At 43.8% G+C, this 27,499-nt stretch overlaps 1 long non-coding RNA gene across 1 annotated transcript; it reads left to right on the top strand.

Annotated features, from left to right (window-relative positions):
- Positions 1 to 463: 463 nt before the first annotated feature.
- Positions 464 to 25,490, top strand: LOC141092779 (uncharacterized). Its single transcript, XR_012232912.1, has 3 exons — positions 464 to 534; positions 12,126 to 12,209; positions 25,296 to 25,490. It is a non-coding gene; the product is annotated as an uncharacterized lncRNA (long non-coding RNA).
- The last annotated feature ends 2,009 nt before the right edge of the window (positions 25,491 to 27,499 follow it).

Here is a 27,499-nt window from a genome sequence, read left to right as displayed (position 1 = left end):
GCCAAAGGGGTGAATACTTTTGCAAGCTATTGTCTATAATGAAAAATGATCATGTTGTATGTGTATGAATAATTCAGATTTATTATTTTCTGTACATTTAAGAATTAAATGTCTTTTGTATAGGCACAGTATTGTCACAGAGTCTGAGTTGCCATGATATCACATATTTTCTTCTTGTATACTTATATTATTGATGAAGTTAATTGCCACATACAAATGGCAGTCTATTGCGGACTATATTGATACCATGGAATATACTTTAGGTCAATGTTGTGTTTTGAATTTCTCTTAACTGGTTCATTGGGAAGAATGCTTCTAGTAAAATAGGATTTTGTGGCACTTTTGCTTTTTGTAATTCCTAAATTTGTGAGATTGATGACAGCGGCAGTGAAGGAGTTAAAGACAAGTGTGTTCAGTATACTAAATGAAGAAAGGAATGTGTTCTGTGGTTTTGTGCATTCACTATGGACTTCGCATTCCAGGAACATTATTCTCCATGATGGGGTGCGTGACTGGACAGGTGTGGACGAAAAAGTGAGTGAGGCTGAGTCAGAAGTGATCAGGCATACAGCTAAATGGAAATGAATGTGTGTGAGACAGCAGTTTCATTCCCCAATCACACCCTCTTAGGCTAAGTGCACACGTAGCAGAAAATTTCTGCTCAAAAACCGCGCCTTTTTTTGTGTGGTTTTGATGCTTTTTTTCCGGCGCGTTTTCAAAACGCATTGAACTAGCCAGAAACGCGGAAAAATCCGCAAAATTAATGAGCATGCTATAAAACCGCTAAAAATAAGCTTCCCAGTCATTTCTATGCATTTTGCACTTTTTGTGCACATTGATGCTTTTTTACAGCGAAAAAACGGCATCGCGGTAAAAAAACGCAGCATGCTCATTAATTTTGCGTATTTTTCCGCGGTTTTGGCTTCTTCCATGCGGATGGAAACCGCATCAAAACCGCGCAAAAAACGCCGCGGAAAAATAGGTGCGGTTTCTGGGAAGGGATTCAGGTTTTGGAGCAGAAATTTTCTGCAACGTGTGCACTTAGCCTAACAGTAAGAAAAGAGAGACCCGCTCCACACTGTAAAGTAAAGCAGATTATTAGAACTTCCCGATAGTGTGAAGAGTGGAGAAACAGATGCATGGTAGAGGAAGTGAGTCTAGCCACAGCAATTCTGGCCTTGTTTTCTAAGGGAGACTGGGAAGAACGAATATTTGCCCTGTGGCATCAATTTCCTGTTTAATCTTCTCCAAAGGCAGCTGGAAAATGCCCAGAAAAACACAGATGCATGTCCATGCCATATGCATCCGACCTTCGAGTGTGGGAAGGAAGGCCTGTGTATATTGTTCATCCCATGCAATGTTCTCTTGTGTCACCCTACCTTCCCCTCAGCACACGCTACCAGACCTTAATCCGGCAGTGATTCAGCCCTTTCCGTGTGCAGTGACGTGAGCTGTCATGCACAGTATTATGACCTAAGGTCTAATGTGAAACCAACTGATTTGTGAGCAGAACTGTGCTATAAGATAAGCTATATGCAATTACTGGACTGAACAGGAGCGAGAAACTTTATTACAGGACATTACCTTGTGATAGCGTACAGACCTGTGATATAATTCATCTACTTTTACCATTTATCAGTATATTATAGTGCATTACCAGCGTGCAATCAAAAGTCCAAAAGTCTTGTAGGTGAAGTCAATGTTCACTAGAATGCAATCTATCTACTCACAATGTGATCACATTAACTATAACTACAGTATGTACAATATATATGTTTATATACAACCGTATATACATGTACATCTATATTTATATATGCCGTATATACATGTACAGCACCTCCAAACAGAATTAAGCTTATGTGAACAGGTACCTTCAATATATACACATTTACGTATACACATTTCAAAGAGTGCAGTGCAGCGCCCGCCAGGGCAGGGGTTACTCGGTACCGGGCCGGTCAGTTCTTCAGAGGATGTCACGGCAGCAGTGACCCGGTCTGTGGCCCTGGGCGTGCAATAAAATAATTTTGGGGAATGTTTATAGGGGATTAATTTGTGACGCCACCTGTGGTGTCCGGCAATGATGATATGGCCGACACTGCAGTTCTGATCCACTGCGGCAGTTGGTGATGCAGCAGAGTTGGTACAGCTCTCCACGGGTAGAGCTAGGCCCCAGGGCAGTTATGCTGTTAAATGTGATGGAGGTGATCATAGTGCATGGCAGGTGATGCTGTAAATAAGTCGGAGGACACAGTGGAGTGCAGTCTTCACACTTTTACTCACAGTTCTTCCACTTACAATCCTTCAGGTTGGTGGTCCAGCCAGCTCGTAGGTAATTTGGGGTACACTGTACCAGAACCCCCTTCTGATGTTCCTTCTCTGGCCGTCTCACTGCGCTGGTTCCCGCCTCTCCTGCCCTGCGCCTTCATACACAGTGTCCCAAGCCAGCAGCCTCGGTTCCTGTCAGGCGACATTCTCTTGGTCCCTTTGATCCTATCTGGCTGCCTTTTCAGCGAATGTGTGCGGATTTGGCTGTCGCACATACAGATACTACAGCCTCTGGTTTTCTAGCTGAGTCCTACAGTCTCTACACTAGTCTGGGGCCGGTCCTCTACTGCGACTTTGTCCCTCCACCCGACTACAGTCGGTGTGGATTTGGGAACCACGTTTGGATTCCTCACTTCCTGTGCCCCTAGGACCCCTACTTTCTCTTCTCACTCTTCTCTAGTACAGGGATTAGCGCCTCACTGCTCCAGTCCCCCGCACTGACTGACCACACTACTCTAAAATATCAAAATTGTTATGTGCATTTCTATTCAGCCCCTTGTAGTGTGACAACCCTATATAAAATACTAAGTTACCAATAGCCTCCAGAAGTCACATAATAAGTAAATTGAGTCAATTTATGCTCAGTATAACGACAGCTGTTCTGTGAATGCTTCAGAGGTTTGTTTGAAAACAATAAAGAAGTTGTCCACTACTTGGACAACTTCTTATCATACCCCACGCTTGGCACCCATAAAATAATAAACCTCAGGGGCGTATCTACCACAGTCACAGCTGCGACGGGGCCTGGAGTGCTTAGGGGCCTGATCGCGGAGCTGCAGCCGCTCATTGGCTGTGCAGCTCCGTGGCTACCAGGCTGCAATTGGCCTGACGTGTTGGCTGCTCTGTGTGCACAGGACCTGTGATGAGGTCACAGGAGGGGAGGAGTCAGGGGTCACATGATCGGGGCCTCAGTGTGTGCAAGACTTTGTTGTGCTGGTTCTCATGGTGCTGAATGAGGGTATGTTTATGTGTGGGGTCAGGAAGGGTTTACAGGGTGGATGTAACAGAGCTGTGTGTGTACAAGGTGTACGATACGGAGCGGAGCCGCATGTGTACGAAGTGTATGGAGCGCAGCCGTGTGTGTACGAGGAGAGCGGAGCCATGTGTGTACGAGGTGTACGGAGCAGAGCCGTGTGTGCACGAGGTGTACAGGGTGGAGCCGTGTGTGTACGAGGTTTACGGAGCAGAGCCATGTGTGTGCGAAGTGTATGGAGCGCAGCCGTGTGTGTACGATGTGAGTGCAGCCATGTGTGTACAAAGCGGAGCCGCGTGTGTACAAAGCGGAGCCGCGTGTGTCCGCGGTGTATGGAGAGAAGCCGCATGTGTACGGAGCGGAGCTGTGTGTGTATAAGGTGTATGGCGTGGAGCTGTGTGTGTACAAGATATACGGAGCAGAGCCATGTGTGTGCAAGGTGTACGGAGCAGAGCCGTGTGTGCACGAGGTGTTCAGGGTGGAGCCGTGTGTGTACGAGGTTTACGGAGCAGAGCCATGTGTGTGCAAAGTGTATGGAGCGCAGCCGTGTGTGTACGATGTGAGCGCAGCCATGTGTGTACAAAGCGGAGCCGCGTGTGTACGCGGTGTATGGAGAGAAGCCGCATGTGTACGAAGTGTACGGAGCGTAGCCGAGTGTATATGAGGCGGACGGAGAGAAGCCGCGTGTGTACAAAGTGGACAGAGTGGAGCCGCGTGTGTTTGAAGTGGACGGAGAGGAGCCGCATGTGTATGAGGTGGACGGAGAGGAGCCGTGTATGTATGAGGTGGACGGAGCGGAGCCGCGTGTGTATGAAGTGTATGGAGCGTAGCCGCATGTGTATGAGGTGGACGGAGAGGAGCCGTGTGTGTACGGAGCAGAGCCGCGCGTGCACGAGGTGTACGGAGCGGAGATGTTCGTGTATTTTGGCATGGGGGGTCCATTTGAAAGTTTGCACCGGGGCCCATAACTTTGTTGTTACGCCACTGAGAAACCTTAGGCTATGTGCACACAGTGCGGATCCTCCCGCGGTTTTTTCCGTGCGGATTTTACTAAATCCGCAGGTCAAATTACCTGCATTTTTCCTGCGGATTTCTTCCTTTTTTTGCGGTTTTACTGCAGTTTTTGTGCGGTTTTCCACCTGCGGATTTGTAGAATGGAGCAGGTGGAAAACTGCAGCAAAACCGCACAAAAGAAGTGACATGCACTTCTTTTAAATCTGCAGCAATTCCGCACTGATTTTTCTGCACCATCTGCACAGCTTTTTTTTTTTTGCCATTGATTTACATTGTACTGTAAATCACAGTGCGGATCTGCAGCGTTTCTGCGCAGAAAAATCCGCTGCCGATCCGCAGCAAATCTGCATCGTGTGCACATAGCCTTATACTCACATTCCGTGCTGGTGCCATCCCACTATGTCGGCACTTGGTCTCCCGGGGCTCCCGTGCTGTTGGTGTGAGACGTGACTCCGACACCCAATCGGCGCCAGTGTCACTGTCCCCACCTCCTGTCAAATTGAGCATGAAGAGGAAGCTCGAGATTAGCTTCAGCCCGGACTACCTTTTCATGTTTGATTTGTCCGAAGGCGGTGACAGTGACGTCAGTGCTGATTGCTCGCCGGCATCACATGTCACAACAACCGCACGGGAACCATGGGATAGCGAGACCTGACACTGCAGTAACAGCACCAGCATGGGAGGTGAGTATAGGTTTTCTTATTTTATGGGAGCCAAACATTTTGATGGATGGGTTGTTTTAGTAGTGGACAACCCGTTTAAGGATCAAACAGCATCATGAAAATCAAGTAGCACACCACACAGGTCAGGCATAAAGTTGTGGAGAACAGTAAAGCAGGGTAAGGTTATAAATAAAACTAGCTCAAGCTCTGAATATTTCAAGGAGAACTGTTCAATTCATCATCTAAAAATGGAAACAGTATGGCACAACTGCAAACCTACCAAGACATGGTCGTGCAATAAACTGGTATCCCAAGCAAGGAAAGCACTAATTAGACAAGCAGCCAAAGGCCCATGGTCACGCTGGAAGAGCTGCAGAGATCCACAGCTCATGTGGGAGAATCTGTCCACTGGACAACTATTAGTGCACAATCAGACAGCCATAAAACACGGATGATGATTGCATAATAGTGTACGGACTAGCCAGTGGCTCTCCTGACCCAAGTGTGCCATCTGGATAAAAATACATACTGATACGCTCAGTTCAGGAGAGCCACCGGTCAGTCCGAGCATTACGTTACAATGGTCGCCCGTGTTACACAGCTGTCTGACTGCACCCTTAGTCATATACTCTACAAATCTGGTCTTTATGGAAAAGTGGTTAGAAGAAAGCCATTTTTGAAACAAGCTATAAATCTGATTTGCAGTTTGCAAAAATCCATGTAGGTGATATAACTAGCATGTGGGAGAACTTGCTTTGGTCAGATGAGACCAATGTAGAGCTTTTTGGGATAAATGCAAAACACTATGTGTGGCGGAAAACTAACACTTTGGAGTCAATGATATATAACATTTTGGTTTATTTTTTCTTTAAGCAAAAGGAACATTTTGGATAATTTTTTCTTCCAGAGGAAAACTGACATTGCACATCACCCTGAAAACACCATTCCCACTGTCAAACATGGTAGTGGCAGCATCATGCTGCTGTGAGGTTTTTCTTCAGCACTGACAGGAACCCTGGTCAGAGTTGATAGGATGATGGATGGAGCTAATTACATGACAATCCTGGAGGAAAACCTATTAGATTCTGCAAAACACTTGAGACTGGGGCGTAGGATAAACATATGGCAAGATCTGCAATGTAATGGTTTTGAACAAAGCATATTCATGTGTTTGAGTGGCCCACTCACAGTCCAGACCTAAATCCCATTGAGAATTATAGACGCTCTCCATCCAATCTCATTGAGCTATAGCTAGTTTGCAAAGAAGAATGGGCAAAAATGTCCGGCTCTAGATGTGCAAACCTGGTATCATATCCTTTAAACTTCATAAATACTTGCTATTTGTGTTGGTATATCACACAAAATAATTAGGGATTAGGGATTTTTGGCAGCGTAACTCACTGGGAATCTGCCTGTTTGGGCAAGTGACCAGCTTTGGGCGTGGTGATGAACAACTAAGGCTCATAAATGTGCACAGGTAGTCAAGGTTATGCCATCCGGTCAGACCTCACAGATAAACTATTGTAGCACAAATCAATGAAAATATTTATATAGAGGGTAAGCAATATTTTCCTATACCAATGAGATAGTCTTCTAGGCAAATGACATGGAATGCCCAAAATTGGAAGCTTCATAGGGGTCTGTAAGGAAAGCTCAGATATTACAGGACTTGAAGGCAATACTCCTGGTGTCAGACCATGAAACGTGTTGTGAAGTTCATGTCGCCACGTCTTCTTTGGCATCATTTCATTGCCAGTGTTTTTTGTTTTCTCTTGTATGGAAAATAATGAGCGGATTCCAAGTGGAAGCTGCCAGCAGAATTGCCAAGTCACTCTTAACTGGTTTGCAGCTTTGATAGGCTCGAGTACTTAATGGAAGCTCAAGAGACTGAACATATGAACAGCAAGTCATTTTTACATTGCAGTGCATACATTTATTGTTTTTAGTATTTCTGTAGTTCTTGTTCAGGTGGGTTATGGCACAAATCCACCCGAAAAAGACACTGTGCACATACCCTCAGATTTTATTGTTATGCCTGACCAGTCTACACTGTATATTATATTTTATCACAGAGGTGTCCACATGTGTAAAATTAATGGCACTTGAAATCAATAGTTAGATAAAAAATCCTGGCACCCAATTACACCAGGGAAGAAGAAGAGATCCATAGTGTTAGGGTTGGCTGAACGCACCAAATAAAATATGATAATAAGGTGCGTTCGCCACCCGGGGTCCACCGTACAGAGATGTTAAACTGCAGCGGAGCTGCGAGCAAGCACCGTAAACACGCCGAGTTAAAACGTCACTCTGTGTGAACTGAATGCAAAGTACCAGGCTCTGTTGCTCCGTAAGGGGAGGACAGGACTGTAGTCGTGACCAGAGACACTGAAGTATCTGTGTCCCGACCTTCCCTCACAGAAAACTGTATTCCTCTTCTCAGCGTACCTGCATGTCCGGTTTCAAGTCACCCCGGGCCCTTCCCAGGCGGCGACAGTCCCACTTCCAGGTGACCCCCAGTAATGGAGACACAGTCTAGGATAACTTGAACATTCTCTTTACTTAATACTTCACACGTTATATCCACAGTTGGCCCATAATGGAATTCACTTGTTTCCTCATCTTTCCCTGCTTTGCTGTCGCTTCTGTGTGGCACACGTCTGGACCGGACCATCTTAGACTGCTCCCCAGTTCCTTCCTGGCCTAACCTTGCCATGATGTAATTTCATTCTGCCTGTTTCGCCCCAGACTCTAAATCATTAGTCACCCGGTTTGGTTACCTCTGGTAAAGCATCTGGCCCGTCTGTACCATTCTCGTCGAAGCTCCAAATTCCTTCAACTCTTCACTCCAACCGACTCCTGCACTAAAGGTGTTCGCCCAGGCTATGAGTCACCTCATCATTCTGCTCCTGTACTGGTCCTCTGCTATGATGCCCAGTGACCGTGGATAACGTGGGCTGCAGCTATTAAACGTTACGTTACTGCCGAGCCGTCCTGGGCCTATAGCCCATGTGGACACTTGGGACACCCTGGCCCCATCTGCCTAAACTTCCCTAAGACTCGTAGCTTACCACCCAGCAGCCCCACCTACATTAACCCCCATAACCTTACTATGAACTATACCAGCAGTGCACACTAGTATGCCTCCATCTAGTGGTTCCCCCCTCTATTGTCCAAAGAGTGCAATAAACTTTCCCTACCTAATGAACATAAATATAATACTCGATATTACATAACAGGACTTACAATAATAACACAAACAGGAATGCAACATAATTTACAAAGGTATACGCATATACGAATGTGGCAGTACCATAAATGTGAGCTTAATACATATTGCTATGTAGCAGTACCACCAATATTAACACACTAAGAACAATTAAAGGAAGGGGAACAAGGCGGTAATTCTATCTCACCCCTTTACAGCTCCACAGAGCAGTACAACAACTGAGTGCACTAAAAGCTATGCCCTGTTAAACGTCACAGGTGAATAGAGGTTATGATGCTAGATGAGGTCCCTATGGCTGTCCCCCCAGGGAGACTAGTCTGGTGGTTGAACTCGCTCTGCTACACGGTTTGTGCTGAAGGTACATGAGACTTAGGACGCCCGGTGCAGATGCTCAGTAGTGCAAATCCTAGACTTAGCCTCAGGAATGACGGCTCGCTGCCGTCTAGTGTCAGTCACCACCACAGCTGAACCTGAAGAAGCAGCACAAACAGCATGCACAGCCCGAGTCTGAGTAAGATGCTGGGACCGACATCTCTGCTGAGTAGCATCCACTGCGGTTGAAACAGAATGGGAGACTGCAGGACAAGACAAGGCTTGGGATCCATCCTATGCAGAGGGAGGATCCCAACGCCTAAGGCCTGTTTCACGTTTCCGTTTGTTGCCATCAGTCAAAATCCGCCGTTTTGCTAAAAAAACGGATCCGCCATTTTTTGGCGGAGCTGTTTTTTTTCCCATTGACTTGCATTAGCGGCGGATTTTGATGGATGGTCATCCGTTGGATACGTTTTTTGACGGATCCACCATAATTTTGGCGTCCACTGACTTGAGTTGACGGACAATGAAATGTTTTTTGGCTGCGTCAAAATAGCGGATAGCAATGGATCCGCCGCTATCTGCCATTCGTTATAATGGTCGACTATGGGCGACGGATCCGTTGCCAACCGTTTTTTCACGGAAACCGGCAAAGGATCCGCTTTTTGACACCGAGCATGCCCGGAAGAACTTTCTTGCCAGAATTTTAACCCCAAACTCCGTTCTGGCGTTGAAAAATCTCTCTCTCTCTCCTTTTCCAGAGTCATTTCCCTTTAAATTTCATCACCTTGCCTCCAAAAACGGATCCGTCAAAAAACAGATCCTGTGACATCCGTTTTTTCACACTCTGGCGGATTTGGACTGACATAAAAAAACTGAAGTGTGAGACAGGCCTAAGACATAATAGAAAAATATATACCTTTGTTAATAATAATTAAAGGAAACCTCTGACCAGTTTTGGCCCATATGAAGTAAGGCCACCTCCTTTCAAGGCTGATATACAGCATTCTATAATGCTGTGTATCGGCCCCCAACCCCACATGTAAGAGAAGAAGAAAAAAACTTTTATTATACTCACCTTCCGGGCGGTCCGATCTAAGTTGTGTCACAGGTCTCGCTCGGTTCAGTGCCTCCCATCTTCTTATGATCGCCACCCTCCTGCTTGCTTCAAATGTATGACATGTCCCTACGTTATCCACACAGTCTCCCTGGCATCGCGCTCCTGTGCAGGCGTACTTGCCCTGTTGAGGGCAGAGCAAAGTACTGCAGTGCGCAGGCGCTGGTAAAGATCAAAGAGCCCCTGCACATGCGCACTGCAGAACCTTGCTCTGGCCTCAACAGGGCAGAGAAGTACCCTTGCGCAATAGCGCGATGCCAAGGAGACACTGTGGATGACGCAGGGATGCATCATCCACATGAACCAAGAAAGAGGACAGCTACAAGAAGATGCAATACCCCTCAGACGAGATCATTATAGAATGCTGTATATCAGCCCAGAACGGTGATGGCCTTACTTCATATCAGCCAAAACTGATGACAGGTTCCCTTTAAAAACAGTTGATACACAGAGAATAGTAAAAAAGCAGAGTGCCTCACAATGTAGTTGCCACCAACTCCTATTAAACAATTATAATAAGGGAATATCTTTAATAAGGCAGTAGTTTAGTAAGTGTTCACATAGTGTACAGCTTTTCCAAACATCAGATGTTCAGCTGTAGTAGTAAGTGCACCAAATTCACAGTGGAATGCTCCTGCTATGAAATGCTGCCGAAATGTAGGCTTAGGTATAGGTATCTCAACAGCTAAGAGACTGGTACCTAAAGGGGGTTTTACACTAAGCAATATCGCTAGCAATATCGCTAAAACGTCACCGGTTTTGTGACGTTATAGCGATATTACTAGCGATATCGCTATGTGTGATACTTACCAGCGACCGGCTCCCCCGCTGTCCATCGCTGATCGCGCGAGAATGTCCGGCTCCATTTCTCGTCGGGCGCTTCCTGCTGAGACTTCCTGCTGTGACGTCCAGCGACGCTGGAGGCGGGCGGGAGGACGCAGGATCGCTGTGTGTGAAAGGTAAGTATCGTGCGCTGCGTCGCTGCTGCATCGCTGTGAGATCTTTCTGTATGAAAGCTCACTAGCGATCATTTAGCGATGCACCAGCGATCCTGACCGGGTCGGATCGCTGGTTGGATCGCTGGTGCATCGCTAAATGTAAAAGGGCCTTTACAGTGAGCAGAGAATATCTGTACAATCCTAAAACGTAATTAGATCAAGAGTAGTTTACATTAAATGTAACAGAGTGGCATCCTCATACCCCATCGCACGTTTCACCGCTGGCTTCTCCCCGGCAGCATTTCATAGCAGGAGCATTTCACTGTGAATTTGGTGCACTTACTACTACATGCAATGTTTGGAAAGGCAGTACACTATGTGAACATTTACTAAACTACTGCCTTATGTGACCTCTCCAAATGATGTCTTGATCTCTCTTTCCTGCATCCCTGCCAGCTTTGCATAGCTCTACTTCATATTGTAGCATTCACAAATTTTGAAAGATATTCCCTCATTAGGAGTTGGTGGTGTATCGCTTGTGAGGCACTCTGCTTTTTTATCTATTCTCTGTGTATCAACTGTTTTTAACTATTATTAATAAAGGTTTATATTTTACTACCATGGATCTGTTCTTCTTCTCTGGTGTAATCGGGTACCAGGTTTTTTTTACCTATATACTGTACATTATGTATAGTAAGGAAGTACGGAACTCCTAGAAAAGAATCTGGCACTCAAAATGGCATGATGTGAAGAAGTTCCTTTTAATAACATGGTCCAAAATCAGTGCACAGAACAGACACACCTTCTCCTGCGCTCTTTACTCACTCCTCCTGCCGTGGTTTCGCACTCCAGTGTATGTTTGATAAAGATCTGCTTGACCAAAACAATACTGTTAAGGTCCCGTTACATTTACCGATGCACCAGAGATCCCGACAACGATACGACCCAGTCAGGATCGCTGGTGCATCGCTAAATGGTCGCTAGTGAGCTGCCAAACAGGCAGATCTCACCAGCGACGCAGCAGCCCGTCGGCAGTCGTTACTTACCTATCAGACGCAGCGATGATGACGACTTCCGCCTGCGTCCATGCGTCGCTAGTCGGCGCCAGCGGGACACCAGCGAGAAGAAAATGGGCCTGGACGTTCGCGCGATCAGCGATATCCAGCAGGGAGCCGGTTGGAGGTAATTGTCACATGTAGCGAGATCGCTAGTGATATCGCTTTTGCGTCACAAAATCGGTGACGCTTTTGCGATATCGCTATCGATCTCGCTATGTGTGAAGGGGGCTTTACACTCACTTTGGACTATATTATTAAAAGGTTTTTCTTTACATCATACCATTCTGAGTGCTAGATTCTTTTCCATATACTGTATATTATTCAGGCTTTTGTGGGAAAGGTAAGGGAAATGAACAACCTTATTCATATGGACACTGTTTTTTACAGTACTGAAAACCGTAGGCTTTTAATTGGAAAATATTGGAAAAAAATACAATTGGTAACTTAGTAAAGCAACCAGTTTTATAATGTATCCACATGATTTTTCCTTACAGTGAATGCTGTAAAGAGAAAAGTACCATGCACACGTCTTCATGAAAACTCATCCGATCTCTGCAAAAAATCAACCTTTCATAAAGGTAAGTTAGGGCAAATATGAAGAAATAATGATGGCCCTTGGAAAGAGAAAAGACAAGAAACAAGACAATACATTTTTTTTTTATTTTTTTCGTGGTGAAATCTGTTGATCAAGTCTACTATTTTCTTCCATTATATACAACCATACTCTTAAAAATGTGTATAATCTGCTTGGCAAATATTCATTGTAGGGAAGCTATGAATAATGACTACTGATAGTTACTTGCAGCAGGAACGTGATATGATGAGCTATCTTCATATTGGCAGACACTTATAAATTACAATATATTTCTTTCTCTTCCGAATAAAATGTCAGTGTATAAACTTTGTCTGCCAAAATCTCTGTAACCGAGCAGCACATGCCGGCAGCTGTTTAGTTTCACAATGAATGACTGTGATGAACATTGGACGTGAGCTCTTAGCTTTCGTTTCTGACAAGAAGGGTTGGTGAGTTTATAGGACTATCTGAGAAATGGAAAGCTGTGGATTCTTACTTGGATGCCTATATGACGCTACATTTGCTTCACGTCACACAATATTGGTGATTTGGGTAGCATGCGGGGAGATTGGGACATTGTAGATAAATGGAACCGATATTAACGTGATCACTTTCTTTTTCTCCACATAAACAACTGTATTTTTTATTTTTTGGCCTTATGTGACAGAAAACAATTCCGTATTTCTACACATTGGCAATTAAAGTAAATCATTGTACTGAATAACAAAGAAGAGCAATTACCAGGGACACAAACTGCTTTTCATTCTGTACAAAAAGTTTTGCACAGGTAAACGGATATAGACATTCACAGTGGGCTTCAAGATCCACCACCGATCATAAGCATGTATACGTTTGACTATTGTCTGCAGAACCTGCCAATATTGATGGGTTTGGCTGTCGCTCTAATTTGTATGGGGGCTGTGGACAATAAATTGCTGGGGGAGATATTGATTTGGCATGTCTGATTTGAGACTGAAGATCATTTTGTTCTCCTGGAGATAAACACTCTGCTAGGGCTCACCTTGTGAGGTGGATCCTCTAAACCCCATGTCTGGGTGGGCACACAGATCCCAGGCCTTGATGCAGCAGCAGGAAGGCACGTATGGAGGGAGGACTTGAAGCAGTGGAGGCAGCAGGCAGACAGGACACAGGAAAGGGCAAGACATTGCAGACAGACGCAGGCCATGGGCAGGTAGTGAAGCACAGTAAAACAGATAGAACCAAGAGTATTCATAACAAGACACAAATGTGTGTCTTAGTGGACCTTACATAAGCCTAGGTGTCACGGGGCAGTTGCGGGGAAACAGGAGACGTGGAACCAGGGCCCCTGAACTGCCCCTATGACTAAGGGGGTGCCCTGTCTTTCCTTAACTTGGGGATACACTTAAAGGTAGTGAGGCACAAGTCTCCGATCTGTCCCTATTTCCTGTTCAGCCCTGAGCTAAACACCCAACCCCCTCCCCAGTGGGTGAGTCAGGGAATAAAGTAAACTGCACCAAAAACCAGGGAAAGGGTAATACAGACACCTCTGGGTTAAATAAACTGAAAGACAAGACTTAACTTCCTCTGCGGCAATGCTCCAGGATAGCAGAGTTAGCCACTTGAAAGCAGCAGACAACTGAAGATCCACAGAACTCTGTCAGCTCCTGAACTCCAGCTTGGTTGGTCTCCAAAGAGAATCAATATCACCAACAGTTAGTTGGTGCACCTGGTGAGCTTATGTAGGAAGGTGGGAGTGGTTTCCGCCTGCATAGATAATTAATCACAATGCAATAACACCAGCGGCCACCGAGGGGGAAAAACTCACCAGTAGACCAACTAATGATGCAGTAACACCAGCGGCCATGGGGGCAAAAACTAATATTAACCCCTGATGACCTGAAAGGAAAAAAGTTTTAATATGAGAGCCCGGATCTGCCACAGATCCAAAAATGGATCGTGACACTAGGCAGATGATGACATGTGAGAACTCCAGGCCACTTGTAAAACCCAGCATGGTGCACAGCAGAAGGCAGTGGACAGAGGGGAAGGTGCATGGCACTCTCTCATAGAGAATACAGGAGCACTCGGCTGTCCGAGCACTCCTGTGTATAGGAGAGCAAGCCAAGATGACTGCCAGCTAAACAATTGGCTGAAGCATGTCATAGGTATGGCGGGCTCAACTGCTACTTACATACTACCAGAATACACTACAGTGCTCACTGGAGTAAGAAGCAGCAAATTCATTATAATGATTATGAGGTGTGCACCTCAATGATTTTGGTTCATGTTTCAGCTGCCACGCACCTGCATAAGAAACATACTGTAGTCAAGGACTGGAGTACATTTCTGTCATGATTTGCACCTCATCTGTGACCTAAATTATGATGAAATTGTTTTGCCACACTCAACCATGACCTCCATTTTGGCTCTACCCAGTTTTCAAAAAAGTTGTAAAAATGCTGGAATAACAATTCTAAAAGTTGCAAAATTTGTTTATGCTATAATTCTGGCAGAAGCTCTTTATTGAATCAGCCCCAACGTGTTCACACTTGGGCAGCACAATTCTTTCTGTGATATCAAAAGGGACAATATCTCAAAGAACAAGACTGCATTCCGATCCCCTCTTCCACAACCTGGGATCATTCCTATTTTCATTTTCATGAAACAAAATATAAAACAGATTCTGCTGATTTGCAAACTTGTCATTTAGGGTTCATGCACATGTCATGTTATATGGATCCATAATATGCTACCAGTAGAAATCTATGGGCCCATATTGCACCTTTTGTGCTCTTGATTCTAGCAGCACGGCATCAAAGGGTAGAATATGGTGTCTCCAGGAGTCACAATAAGATGGCACAGTGTGCCAAAGTCTAGTCTATACTATAGACCTGTAGGTGGTCCACATGTTGCAATGCGGGGCCCATGTACACTGTTTTTCTTTGTGGATAACACATATTTTATGCCAGAGGCATTTTATTTAACAAGTAGTTGAGTCTTGCAGTGTGGGGCCTTATGGGCTTTATTTAATATGTTCAAATCAAATCATAGTTTGCTTCAGCAGACACTCAAGGTTTCTCTTACACTTCAGTTATATCAATGACTTCTCTTTGTACTTGGGCATAACTCTGCTTAAAGAATCACTCCAAGCTAGATTTGTATTCCCTAATCCATTCCAAATATGTGTGTAGTGTAGCGTAAGTGCATTAAAAACTTACCGATCACTGTCTCTGAGTCTTATAGACTTACATAGGAAAGCAGTACCGCCATGAGACAGCAAAGCTGAAGAGTGGTGGACTGATCTATAAGGCTAAGTGCACACATTGCAGAAAATTTCTGCTCAAAAACCTGAATCCCTTCCCAGAAACCGCACCTATTTTTCCGCGGCTTTTTTTGCGTGTTCTTTGAGCGGTTTTGATGCGTTTTTGATGCGTTTTTTTCCGCAGCGGTTTCTAAGAGCATGGGAGAAGCCTAAACCACGGAAAAATCCCCAAAATTAATGTGCATGCTGCGTTTTTTACCGCAATGCGTTTTTTTTGCGGTAAAAAACGCATCAATGTGCACAAAAAGTGCAAAATGCATAGAAATCACTGTGCAGCTTATTTTTAGCGGTTTTATAGTGAAAACCGCGGTAAAAACCGCTAAAAAACTGCTGTGTGTGAACACAGCCGAAGAGGACTAGAGTGGTGTTGGATACTGGAAAAGAAATTGATTGGCAAGTATTTTAATGCACTTATACTAGACATCAGACATACATTCTTCAACATTGAAATTCCAACATGAAAAAGGAAAAGTTGGGGAATTATGGAAATCACTGAATTGATAAACATGTTAATATTTTCCAAATAATGAAAAAATAGAAACATTTTCAAAGCATCAGCATTGAGCATGAACACCATAAATATAAACACTTAAACGCCATGGCGCTCAATGGGAGAAAAATCCGAAGATGTTGCTGGCATAGTGGTAGTATATTTAGGCCACACAGGTTGCTCCAAGTAGTACGAGCTACATGAGGGATGTGGCTGACAAGTTGAAATATGGCTCCTGGGACACTTCAGAGAAATGGCTTTAACACTGGATATATAACTAACTCAATGTAATGCTGAGCTGTTAGTTCACTTGGAATGAAGACCAGAGGAGTCCCGCTATCGTACATTATGCCAAGCTACCTTAGGAATAAATGGTCTCCAGACTAATCTCCGACTATCAGTGCATCCAAGACAAAAGCGGGACTGATTTCTGAATATTATAGACCTGCATTGTTTTCTTGCTTTTCAGCACGATAGCATTTGAGAGTAGTGCTGTAAGGTCAATAGAAAACTATTGACCTTACACCAGATATCTGACTTGTACCTCAATATCGTGCAAACGCCTTTTGAAAGGTTGATATATGACGACCTATTTCACATGAAGTACAGAATGGATCAATTGTTGAACCAGTGGTACAGCCATTTTTCCAAAGTCTTCCGAGAGTCATTTTTCAGCACAATAACACATGCTGCTAGTGCCTCTGTGAGCTAACTGCATTGCCTAAAGATTCTACCATTGTCTGCAGTGTCTCCGAAATTGTCTCCCATGTCTTAGGATGTCATTAGTTGGCAATTGCAAAGGGAGCTGCCAGCAGCAGATCTTGATGATTTCTCAGTCCAAGTGCATTGAGCATCCCTTAAAAAGCCATTAACCCCTTCACGACATGCACCTTTCTGACGTCAGCACAAGCGCCGTGAGAAAATTTACCTAAAGTTTTCCACGGCACTCGCGCCGATGTCACATAGGTGAAGTGAGTTCATTGGCCGTGAACTCGAAAGACCTGTCAGATGGCACCACGACGAGCAGAGAGATGCGATTTTTCAGGGACGGCTGAGAGCTGAAGTTTTTAGCCAGGGGGCAGTATCCATGGCTCCTTCCTAGGCTATTAATATCAGCCTGCAACTGTCTGTATAGCCTTTGCTGGTTATTCATTATTGGGGGACCCCACGTCATTTTTTTTGGAGGGTCCCCCATTTTAATAGCTAGTAAATGCTAAGTGTACAGTTGTGAGCTGATATTAACAGCCTGTTAAGCTCCATGGGTATTACTTCCTTCGCAGGCTCTAAACATCTGCCCCCAGCCACAGGCTTTCCCTCTGCTGGTTACAAAAATGGCATGGGAGCCCACGCCATATTTCTCCAAAAAATAATCTTTTATTAATAAAATACATGTACAGTAATTTGCATACACACTGTCCTAATTGTATTTGTCAATGACATCTATATACTGTATCTACCTATTCTATGTGTATTTACTGTATGTACTCCATCTCTTCTATCCTGTTGGCTCCTGCAGTGATATTACAGTACACGGCAAATGAACTACCGACTATCTATGCAATATGAATACATATATATGTATGAGTCACTGACATATATACACTGCATGCAGAATTATTAGGCAAGTTATATTTGAGAGGATTCTTTATATTATTGAACAACAACTATGTTCTCAATCCACCCAAAAGACTCATAAATATCAAAGCTTAATATTTTTGGAAGTTGAAGTGGGGTTTTTTTAGATTTGGCTATCTTAGGAGGATATCTGTTTTTTCAAGTAACTATTACTGTGCAGAATTATTAAGCAACTTAATAAAAACCAAATATATACGCATCTCACTTGTTTATTTTCACTAGGTAAACCAATATAACACAAAATTTAGAAATAAACATTTCTGATATACAAAAACGCAAAAAAAATCAGTGACCAATATAGCCACCTTTCTTTATGATGACACTCAAAAACCTTCCATCCATAGATTCTGTCAGTTGCTTGATCTGTTTACGATCAACATTGCATGTAGCAGCCACCACAGCCTCCCTGACACTGTTCCGAGAGGAGTAATGTTTTCCCTCCTTGTAGATCTCACATTTTTTGAGGGACCACAGGTTCTCTATGGGGTTCAGACCAGGTGAACAAGGGGGCCATGTCATTATTTTTTCTTCTTTTAGACCTTTACTGGCCAGCCACGCTGTGGAGTATTTGGATGCATGTGATGGAGCATTGTGCTGCAGGAAAATCATGTTTTTCTTGAATTATACGACCTCTTCCTGTACCACTGCTTGAAGAAGGTGTCTTCCAGAAACTTGCAGTAGGTCTGGGAGTTGAGCTTCACTCCATCCTCAACCCGAAAAGGTCCCACAAGTTCATCTTTGATGATACCAGCCCATACCAGTACCCCACCTCCACCTTGCTAGCGTCTGAGTCGGAGTGGAGCTCTCTGGCTTTACTGATCCATCCATCTGGCCCATCAAGAGTCACTCTCATTTCATCAGTCCATAAAACCTTAGGAAAATCAGTCTTAAGGTATTTCTTGGCCCAGTCTTGACGTTTTATCTTATGTTTCTTGTTCAAAGGTGGTCATTTTCAGTCTTCCTTACCTTGGCCATGTCCCTGAGTATGGCACACCTTGAGCTTTTTGATACTCCAGTAACATTGCAGCTCTGAAACATGGCAAAACTGGTGGCAAATGACATCTTGCCAGCTTGACGCTTGATTTTCCTCAATTCATGGGCAGTTATTCTGCGCCTTTTTTATCAACACGCTTCTTCCGACCCTGTTGGCTATTTGCCATGAAATGCTTGATTGTTCGGTTATCACGCTTCAAAAGTTTAGCAATTTCAAGACTGCTGTATCCCTCTGCAAGACATCTCACAATTTTTGACTTTTCAGAGTCCGTCAAATCTTTCTTCAGACCCATTTTGCCAAAGGAAAGGAAATTGCCTAATAATTAAGCACACCTTATATAGGGTTTTGATGTCATTAGACCACACCCCTCCTCATTACAGAGATGCAAATCACCTGATTTACATAATTGGCAGTTGGCTTTCAAGCCTATACAGCTTGCAGTAGGACAACATGTATAAAAAGGATTTGATCAAAATACTCAATTGCCTAATAATTCTGCACACAGTGTAAATCTACAGTATGTAGTCTATGTGTATATACAGTATCTATTTTTTTTTAACCTGTCAGTGTGATTTTACTGTATGCAGCACATGAATTGCCGGCTTTTCAAAGGACACCGATGGGTAAAAATTGGACAGCACTCGCATGGTCTGAGTGCTGTGTGATTTTTTTCTCACATCCATAGGCTTGCATTGGCGAGTCTCAGCCGCATCTCGGTGACAATCGCAGCATGCTGCGATTTTACTCATACGCTGAATACGCCCGAGAAAATAAACGCTGATATGAGCTGCCCTATACTTTAGATTAACACTGGGCCGAGTGCTATGCGATGTTTTCTCGCATAGCACTCGTCCGTATTCTACGGTAGTGTGACTCCGGCCTTAGTGCTCATTTGACGTCAGTGGTTTTCTCATACGAGAAAACAGTCTGAGTTTCATCAGTGTATTTTACAGAGTTTCATCAAGCTGGGTCAGTTTTTACCATCAGTGTTTGGTCTCAGTTTCATCAGTTTTTCTTGGATGAGAAACAAACAAACAAAAAAGTTTCTCTATCATTTTCTATCTAGCAGTTATATGGCATCCGAATATTGTCTGATTTTTTTTATCATGTACTCATAGAATTGGTTGGTTTTGATGTGATCCATAGAGGAAAAAATTGGGGATGTGAACAGCCCCGTAGTCTATCATAGGTACAGTGGGGAAAAAAAGTATTTAGTCAGTCAGCAATAGTGCAAGTTCCACCACTTAAAAAGATGAGAGGCGTCTGTAATTTACATCATAGGTAGACCTCAACTATGGGAGACAAACTGAGAAAAAAAAATCCAGAAAATCACATTGTCTGTTTTTTTTCATTTTATTTGCATATTATGGTGGAAAATAAGTATTTGGTCAGAAACAAGCAATCAAGATTTCTGGCTCTCACAGACCTGTAACTTCTTCTTTAAGAGTCTCCTCTTTCCTCCACTCATTACCTGTAGTAATGGCACCTGTTTAAACTTGTTATCAGTATAAAAAGACACCTGTGCACACCCTCAAACAGTCTGACTCCAAACTCCACTATGGTGAAAACCAAAGAGCTGTCAAAGGACACCAGAAACAAAATTGTAGCCCTGCACCAGGCTGGGAAGACTGAATCTGCAATAGCCAACCAGCTTGGAGTGAAGAAATCAACTGTGGGAGCAATAATTAGAAAATGGAAGACATACAAGACCACTGATAATCTCCCTCGATCTGGTGCTCCACGCAAAATCCCACCCCGTGGGGTCAGAATGATCACAAGAACGGTGAGCAAAAATCCCAGAACCACGCGGGGGGACCTAGTAAATGAACTGCAGAGAGCTGGGACCAATGTAACAAGGCCTACCATAAGTAACACACTACGCCACCATGGACTCAGATCCTGCAGTGCCAGACGTGTCCCACTGCTTAAGCCTGTACATGTCCGGGCCCGTCTGAAGTTTGCTAGAGAGCATTTGGATGATCCAGAGGAGTTTCGGGAGAATGTCCTATGGTCTGATGAAACCAAACTGGAACTGTTTGGTAGAAACACAACTTGTCGTGTTTGGAGGAAAAAGAATACTGAGTTGCATCCATCAAACACCATACCTACTGTAAAGCATGGTGGTGGAAACATCATGCTTTGGGGCTGTTTCTCTGCAAAGGGGCCAGGACGACTGATCCGGGTACATGAAAGAATGAATGGGGCCATGTATCGTGAGATTTTGAGTGCAAACCTCCTTCCATCAGCAAGGGCATTGAAGATGAAACGTGGCTGGGTCTTTCAACATGACAATGATCCAAAGCACACCGCCAGGGCAACGAAGGAGTGGCTTCGTAAGAAGCATTTCAAGGTCCTGGAGTGGCCTAGCCAGTCTCCAGATCTCAACCCTATAGAAAACCTTTGAAGGGAGTTGAAAGTCCGTGTTGCCAAGCGAAAAGCCAAAAACATCACTGCTCTAGAGGAGATCTGCATGGAGGAATGGGCCAACATACCAACAACAGTGTGTGGCAACCTTGTGAAGACTTACAGAAAACGTTTGACCTCTGTCATTGCCAACAATGGATATATCACAAAGTATTGAGATGAAATTTTGTTTCTGACCAAATACTTATTTTCCACCATAATATGCAAATAAAATGAAAAAAAAAACAGACAATGTGATTTTCTGGATTTTTTTTTCTCAGTTTGTCTCCCATAGTTGAGGTCTACCTATGATGTAAATTACAGACGCCTCTCATCTTTTTAAGTGGTGGAACTTGCACTATTGCTGACTGACTAAATACTTTTTTTCCCCACTGTATGTGTGCTATCCGTGAAAAGCACAAATTGCATTTGTATGCAAAAATGGACACATAAAATGAGCCATTAGTGTTTCAATTTCAATGTAGGTGAGTGTATTTAGAAGAGATTATGGAATAAAATTTAGCTGGGAGAGCTTTTTGAACATTGGGAATGTTGGCAGTAAACTCAACTGGAGACAAGAATGTAAATAAATTTGATTTCTGAAAATAGATAATAAAGGACAATGATAAAATCAACATATGTCAGGCAATGTGCATTCATTTAATAGATGCAAATGGTTATGATAAGAATAACATATAGTATAGGATCTATAAGTGTTATGTGTCCATATTGGAACAGCTTTTCTAACCATACACAAAAAGGAATGCCAATAAAAACAATCATTCACGTCCAAACACAGTTACAATCAAAATTATTCAACTCCTATTGCAAATTAGGTTTGGCTGTTTGCAATTAACCAATGAAACAAGAACAAATTAGATAGCTCAACACAAATAATATAACAAGTGGTTGCTCCAAATTCAGCACAAATTGATAATTTTAATAACTACTACAATCTCAGAATTGTTATCCCATTCATGAAAAGCATGTTTAGCACTTAGTATTGCACTCTTTGACTAACATGATGTCAAGACTCTGTTGTTGGGTGTCCTGGGACCAGGGACTCTTTCCCTGTCCCTAACGACCTGTACCCCAGATCACTTCTGAAGGTAAAGACGCATGGGCCACATACTTTGCCTTAGCTCCTGAGCCTGCCCTCAGTCTTTACCCTTCCCCCACCCAGGGAAGAGGGGAGTAATAGTGTACTGTAATACACCAACCAGACTAACAAGGTAATACTGACAGGGGTAACAAAAAATTTGAAACATACAAATATACACACACTAATAACAAAGGGGTGCATCGGGGAGTGGAGGAGGGGGGTTACACAAAAGTAGGAGAAGAAATGGAATCACCACACACTCCAAACCTAGCAACAGTCACAGTTAAATCCACCAAACGCCTACTCTAATAACCACCATCAACAACCTCCAACCATGCAGCATAAGCTAGCTCTGACAATGAGAGCTAGCCATAGCCTAGTTTATATAGGAGATGGGAGTGGCAGACAGTGTAGAGCTGAGCCTTAATGCAGGAAAGCTTCCTGGAGCTCTCAACTGGGCAGATTAATGTGGCACCCCTGAGGCTCAGTCGCCACAGAGGTACTGCACCTTCTCCTAAGTTGTAGTGCCCCACCGTCCAGGTAAGGTGGGAACTCCTTTCCACGCTCCAACACTTGCACCCCACACAACAGGGTACTTCTGCACAACCACATTGCGGCTCAGTGCTTAGAGAGTAGCAAAGCACCTTTGCTGGTTTCCTGCTTGTAACACTGGACGTGCTGGGAGGTGGGTGGAGTTTAGATACATAAAAGAGTGGGAAAGTGTAGGATGTGAGGTTCAGTCTGGCAGAAGGTCAGGCAGGTAAGAAGTCACTCAGACAGGAGTGAGGATCCCTGGAAGAAGGGATGGAGGAAGGAGTGCTGCAGCTGCCTCAGTGATCTGAGCCAGCTGGCACGGGAAAGGAAAAGAAGGAGAAAGACGTAGAACTGAAACCTAAGCTTCCATAAGAGAGAAAGACAAGTACGGAACGAAGGAGTAGGAGAACAGAGAGGACGTGGGTTAGAAGTGGAACCCTGCCTATAGGTTCTCAGCACAAGGCCGGCGCCCGGTCCCCGAGGTTGTATGGACACTTATGGTTCTGCAGCAGACACCGGTGGAGTAGTTGGCTGTAAATGCATTACTCCCATCTAAGACTTGGGGCACAACAGCAATCGGATAGAGAGCCGGGACTCAGGAGAAGGGAGTCCCTGAAGCAAGCTACAGCTGTCTGCCGTACAAGTAGAGTTCTTGGGAACATCTGTAAAGAGGAACTCCAGTGCACCACGGTTCTGGAGATCTTCACACTTTAGGGCGCAATAGAGGAGTCGTTCAGGAAAGGCACATGTTGGCGGAGTGTTGGAAAGGAGCTTTCCATCTTGCCTGGAGGTTGGCTGAGTCTCTGACCCGGAGGACACGGCCTGGAGGCAGGCACCATTGTGTACCGCAGACTGTGAGTAAAGCTTTGGAACTACAAGCACCGGTGTCCTCCATTCATTCTTGCGTCAACCCGCTTAGCACTGCTACATCTGGGTACCATCCTTTACACTGCCTGCGCCTCTCCTCAACCATTACAACTACACGGCCCTGGGGCTACAGCTTCATCTGTAGGGAGCTACACCATCTATGCTGCAACACATCACCAGCCCCACAGGATCCGCCTGCAGCGTCAGCCTAACATCTCACTTGCCGAACACCACAGGTGGCGTCACGAACTATTCCATTACATTATAAACTCCCTTTCATGACTTGGGCGCCCTGGGCCACGGACCTGGTCACCGCCGCTGTGACACATCCCCCTGACACCAGCCTGGTACTGAGTACCCCAGGGCACTGGGAGGGTGACCCATTAACCCCTGCACTGCCAAAAGAAATTTACACCACTTAATATGAAGGTGAAGAGCTTCTGATCAGTGCAGGAGTAGGAAAAATGAGGTCTTCTGGTTCCTCTCTGTCATGGTAAACCCATGACACATGACCTGTTATAACTTTCTTCAAATGTGATGCATAGCCAGAATTCATAAGGATTTTAGCCCATTCCTCATGGTCATTAGCCTACTTTTACTATGTTCTGATATGTAGAATCATATAATTTCCAGAGAATTTGGCTCAGTGATTAGCTCTATTTCTTTGTAGTGCTGGTGTCCTGGGTTCAAATCCCACCAAAGACAACATCTGCAAGGAGTTTGTATGTTTTCCCCATACTTGCCTGGGTTTCCTCCAGGTACCCACACAGATGCGGGGAGAATATACACTTTCCGGTTTCCTCCAACACACCAAGGACATACTGATAGGGAATTTAGATTGTGAGCCTCGTTAGGGAAATCGATGATCATGTCTATAAAGTGCTGGAGAAAATGATGGCGCTATAGAAGCAAAGCATAATAATAATAATGACTATTGGTAGCACTGACGTCTTAAAGACTGCCTAAAGTTTTTGGAAGTAACTTTATATCGATACATCTTCATTTTTTGGCCACATCATTGCAGTCATATTAATAATAGTGACAGCTTTTTACACCACCAAAACTCTTCCAAAATTTCTGATCTCATGGACACTTTACACACTTTGATCATAGACCTCACTCACTATGTGATTAAATAGAGCAAGTTAACCGTGAGCTGAAATTCAGCAGTCTTTTCTCGTGCATGCTTTCACAAATACTGTATTTTCCAACTTCCCCCTGACTCATCAGGGCTCCTGATGTTGCTTTGTGGATGTCATTTCTTGGAGCTAGCACATTTTAACCATATTTGTGGTAGGAATATGTGTGCTTTCCAGTAACATTTTGTGCTATAATGTAGTGCGGTACAGGGCATGCCTCTTTCACAATCCAGTAACGTTTGATCCTATGTACTGTATTTATATAGCGCCAACATATTCTGCAGCACTTTACAGTTGAGCGGAGACATGTACAAACAAAAAAGACATTTTGAAGAACAAGATGCAAAAGTGTCTTAGGAGACAGTCTCAAAAATGTCATGACCGCTTGATCCAAAGACATACTGATGGGGAATTTAGCTTGTGAGCCCCATCGAGGACAGTGCCAATAATGTCTGTAAAGCGCTGTGGAATTAATGGCGCTATATAAATGAGTAAAATAAATAAAATAAATAATAAAATAAATGTGATGCATAAGTGCGGTGATAATAAAGCCGTCCAAAGCGTGGTGGCAAGGCAGCAGTTTATGGTTTTACAACGTGTTCTATTTTTACTTTTTTTGCAGGTAAACCTTGTTTTTTTGAGGACTCATGTTTGCTTGAACATACATGAAAAACCTAATGATCATGTCACTAGATTTTCAACAAGCAAAAGAGAAGACATGAGCCTTGAATCATCAATTGTGCTTTTGTCTTGTGGCATTTGTTGCTGTTTTTGTGCCAAATTCTTCAAAATGTATTAAATTAAAAAATTGTGTTTATTTTCCGTCTATGACCTGTTGTATGACATTCAAATGTAAAAAGTCTAATTTTTCGGTAAATGGTGCAAAATTTGTGCCAAAACTGTCTGATGTGCGTAAAATAACTCCTTAGGCGAAGTGACTGGAGTACAACGGCGTCAAATTTTGCTACTACAAGAAGTTGTAATTGATGAATCATGAAAACATGTGAAACCTCAAACTCCGTCCACAATAACAATAGTAAAAAAAAAAAACAGACAAACACATGTAAAATTGACCCGGACCCGTTGAAGCGTCTGATCGATGCGAAACGGCCGTCGCTTTCCGCCGCAGCTGCTACCCTGCATCCATGAACTATTTGAATCGAATAAAAAAAGGATTGTTTTACTGTATCACGGAGTGCCATTTATTTTTTCCTCTTTGGCCTGGACATATAAAATTGAGTTTAAAAAAAGGTGCCACATAAAAAATAGAATTAAGATAAAGTGAAAAACATGAAAACTAGACAAAAGGGACACGTTTAATAATGAATTTTGCCCATTGTGTTTCCACCAATGGTAAAAAATAAAAAGTCTGCCTGTATCTGGCAAACTCCTTGCAATTATTTGGGCATGGGTATGGTGTGTGCCATGGCAAATGCTCTCATTAAAGTCTCATGTTTACATTGTCAGGGCTGTTTCGGTAACTTAGGCTCCATTCACATCATGTCTGTCGTGAGTTCATCATATACAGTATGTCAGGAGCATTTATACAGAAAACATGCAGCTTTTTCATTCCTTATTTTTAGGAGAACGTATCCCAACATGTTCCATTTATTACGTAGTCATGTGTCCGCTTAGACATGTCGTTTTCCATAGTTTATTGTCTGAGTTCAGCCCGCTCTGGTGGTGTAATAAATGATTTGTATAGAGCGCCTGTTGGCCGTCTGCGCTTGTACGGAGCCTGGAGCTGAAAATAGCATAATTATGAGCAGACATCCATTACTCAGGGCATTTCTCTCCACAGAGACTGCAGTCACACAGGATTCCTAATCGTAGCGAGGGAAACTTGTGAAAGCCCGATTGTTGGAAATGGGACTGCAAGCTCTTGTGGTTTTGACTTACGTGCAAGGAGAAAACGCAAAATAAGAAGCCACATTGCTACAGGTAACGGTTATTGCAGTGCAGAACATGTTATAAAACAGTAACCGAGAGGTTTAAAGGGAATTTGTCCCCCCTTTTCTGAGATATCATATAATGATATCATTCAATTGTGTGTCACATAAGGGTTCTCTTAGTACTTTTGCTTCCCCCTGACCCCGCACCTTTCATGCATAAATGCCTTTTTTATATCAGTTCAGATGTATGTAAACTGCCACGGTCCGGTCCGCTGGGCGGGGCTTATTCACCTGCTCCCCCCCTCCCTGTCTCGCTCTACACAAGAAGAAATGCATAGCGCAAGACAGGGAGGGGGGGAGCAGGTGAATAAGCCCCACCCAGTGGACCGGACAGCGTCAGTTTACATACATCTGAACCGATATAAAAAAGGTATTTATGTATGAAAGGTGCGGGGTCAGGGGGAAGCAAAAGTACTAAGAGAATCCTTATGTGACACACAATTGAATATAATCATATCATTATATGATATCTCAAAAAAGGGGTGACAGATTCCCTTTAAGATATAAGTAGAGGCCACAATGAATTAGCAGAACATATGGGTCCATTCTGCTGACCTGCTACAAGACACATTTTATTTAAGTAGTTTGAAGCCGTGATCGCATGATTCATTTCCGATGCGTCTTTTGACACGTTTTTCAAAAAAAATGTGCTAAAATTGGCACGTTTTTACTGAATTTTCAGAAAATCATTGCAAAAAAAGCATTGTGTGAATACAGCCTAAAGTCTACCTTTATCTTTCTTATGCATCCTCTTCTAAGGCTATGTGCACACGCTGCGGATCCGCAGCGGATTTGGCCCTGCAGATCCGCAGCAGTTTCTGCTGCGGTGCACACTACCATTATTCCCTATGGGAAATGGAAACCGCAGTGCACA

Source organism: Dendrobates tinctorius, unplaced genomic scaffold (assembly GCF_039654945.1).
Source record: "Dendrobates tinctorius isolate UK_male_01 unplaced genomic scaffold, ASM3965494v1 ptg000060l, whole genome shotgun sequence".
NCBI lineage: Eukaryota > Metazoa > Chordata > Amphibia > Anura > Dendrobatidae > Dendrobates > Dendrobates tinctorius.
The sequence above is the reverse complement of the archived record's forward strand: the minus strand, read 5'-3'. Positions and strand labels throughout refer to the sequence as shown.